The sequence below is a fragment of the Apium graveolens genome, chromosome 8 (assembly GCF_009905375.1).
Source record: "Apium graveolens cultivar Ventura chromosome 8, ASM990537v1, whole genome shotgun sequence".
NCBI lineage: Eukaryota > Viridiplantae > Streptophyta > Magnoliopsida > Apiales > Apiaceae > Apium > Apium graveolens.
Genome location: NC_133654.1, coordinates 248,679,406 through 248,682,708, shown reverse-complemented (window position 1 = coordinate 248,682,708; position 3,303 = coordinate 248,679,406).

Sequence of the window (3,303 nt, the reverse complement as noted above, 5' to 3'; positions counted from 1 at the left end):
CTTAAAAATTTAAGATTTGAATCCTTCACCTGGTACACTCTTCCATACAGCTTCAGTCCATTCAACAGCTTTTGGAACCTATTGAATGTTTCATTTAAAGATTCATTTTCTTCAAAATGAAAGTATTCATACTGTTGAATGAGAAGCTGCATTTTGTTTTCTTTCACTTGTTCTGTACCTTCACACAGTAGTTGAACTGTGTCCCAAACCTCTTTGGCAGTTGTGCAATTTATCACATTATCAAACATATCCATGTTAAGACCATTAAACAAAATGTTCATAGCCTTCTTATCCTTGTGGACTTCTTCTGTGTCTTCCATTGTCCATTCTGCTCTAGGTTTTGGAATGGATTGACCAACAGCAACTGTGGCCGTAGCAACTGTTGCTACTTTGTGGGGAATGTGAGGACCATTCTCAATGCAGTTTACATAACCTTCATCTTGGGAGAGTAGATGAAGGTGCATTTTCACCTTCCAATGGTGATAACTGTCTTTGTCAAGAACTGGGATCTTTACTCCAACATCCTTCTTACTCATCTTTGTTAGATTCCAAGATCTTTAAACTCTTTGTATGTCAAGAGCCTGCTCTGATACCAATTGTTATTCCTAGAAGACTAACAATGAGATTTACAGAAGGGGGGTTGAATGTAAATCTCAAAACTTTTTTTAGTTTTGAGCAGTTTATGAAGGTTGTGTGTTCAAGAAGAACAAGTGTGTGAATTGCTTTAAGCTAATGCAGACAGATGTATATTCGAGCACAAATGTAAAGAACACAACAGACCTTAAAAACTTTTCTGGTGGATTTGTTGTTCCACCAGAGATGGTATATTAGAAAATCTGTGTTCAACAATGTTGATCACAGCTGCATCCTAGTACAAACTAGATGAATTTTCTCTCAATGTTTTTCTAAACAGCTCTGGAAAATCTCTCTTCTAATTACTAGCTTCTGCTTGGTTTATATATTACCAAGTGTACAAGTGAAGAACAATATAAAATACAATAATAAAATAAGATCTTCACTTGCTTCTTTTCCTGTTCACTCCAGTACTTTGTTGACTATTGCATCTTTGTACCAGAGAAGAACGGCTGCTTTTTCTGTTGATCCTGAAATTCGGCTACCACATCTCAGTTGTCTCCATCAACCCATGTGCCTCTGTCTGTAGGTACAACTACCTCTTATCAACGGCTAATCATCAGAGCATCCGTTGAAGCTTTCATCCGTTGATGCACTCATCCGTTGAAGGATGTTATCCGTTGAAGCTTTCATCCGTTGATGCACTCATCCGTTGATGACTTTATCCGTTGAAGCTTTAGAGACATCCGTTGAAGCTTAGCTTCTTATCCGTTGAAGGTCTTTAAGTCATCTGTTGTTACCACTTCACTTATACAAAATTACAAGGCATGAAGTATTTACAATTGGCCTTCCTATCTGCATATCATCTAGTAGTCAACATGACTCATAGTTTCTCTCAACTTCTAAGAATTACATTTTAAATACAGAGACTGAAATATGCTACAACACTAAACTTATTTCTAAGTAAAGCTACACCATCAACGGATAGCCAAAGTGGTCTTATCCGTTGAGGCTACAGACACTAAATTTCTACTTAAGTGTTTTGTCAAACATATCATCAAACTAATGCACATATATTCCTAACAAATATCCTTTCAATGTCAAAGAAGTGTTACTGTCTTGTGATAGTTGATGACTATTCCAAGTATACGTGGGTTTTATTTCTTCACTCTAAGGATGAAACACCACAAGTTGTGATTGATCATATCAAGATGATTGAGTTAGATTCTAACGTCCCTGTTAGAGCAATAAGGTCAGATAATGGGACAGAATTCAAGAATGCACTTCTCAATGGATTCTGTACAGACAAAGGGATTACCAGACAATTTTCAGCTCCTAGAACCCCTCAGCAAAATGGAGTGGTAGAAAGGAAGAATCGTACATTGATTGAAGCTGCAAGAACGATGTTAAGTGAATCAGGTCTTCCAATGTACTTTTGGGCTGAAGCTGTCAATACTGCATGTTATACTCAGAATCGAACTCTAATCAACAAAGACTTCATGAAAACTCCTTATGAGATTTTGAATGAACAAAAACCTTCTACCAAATACTTTCATGTATTTGGTGCCAGATGCTTCGTGCTCAAGGATGGAGATGATCGTCGTGGTAAGTTCGAGGCAAAGGCATATGAGGGTATTTTTGTTGGATATGGAAGAAGATCATATAGAGTGTATATCATTGATCAACACAAAGTAACTGAAAGTGTCAATGTTACATTTGATGACACTAAACTCCCTAGTATCCAAACTGAAGATCCTTCTGAGAAACTGAAGTTTGATGATACGTCAGATTCAGAATCAGAACATGGTCAAGAACCTGAGGTTGTTGCTGGTGAAGAACCTGTTAATCATGATGATACTCAAGGTAATAGTGATGGAAACTTTGGCAATAATGAAGATACCACTGCTACTGACGGAGAATCTTCAAGTCAACATGGCAACAACTCAGGGGGAGATGCTGAAGGATCATCTAGTAGGACACAACATCACAATGAATTTCAAGGCGAATCATCAAGATCAAATCTTCCAAGACAGACTGTCTGGAATAAAGCTCACCCTTTTGAGTTGATTATTGGTGATCCAGATGTTGGAGTCAGAACTAGACGTGCTACTCAAAATGAGTGTCTGTTCTCAGGATTTCTTTCTGAGATGGAACCTAAGAAGATTGAAGAAGCACTAACTGATCCAGATTGGGTGATTGCTATGCAAGATGAGCTCAATCAGTTTGAAAGTCAACAAGTCTGGAAACTAGTACCTAGACCTACACGCAAGAAAGCTGTTGGTACTAGGTGGGTATTCAGGAATAAACTAGATGAAGATGGTGTGGTTACGAGAAACAAGGAAAGACTGGTAGCAAAAGGGTATTCTCAAGCTGAAGGCATTGATTATGATGAAACCTATGCTCCAGTGGCTAGACTTGAGGCCATCAGGATATTTCTGGCATTCGCAGCATTCTCAAACTTTAAAGTTTATCAAATGGATGTCAAGAGCGCCTTTCTGAATGGAAAGCTGGATGAAGAGGTATATGTAGAGCAACCTCCTGGTTTTGAAGATCCAGATCATTTGGATTTTGTCTTCTTTCTCTTCAAGGCTATTTATGGGCTAAAACAGTCTCCAAGAAAATGGTATGACACACTCTCTGAATTTCTTATTGAAAATAGCTTTATTAGAGGTGTCATAGACAAAACTCTCTTTTCTAAAAAACATAAGAATGATACTATATTAGTCCAAG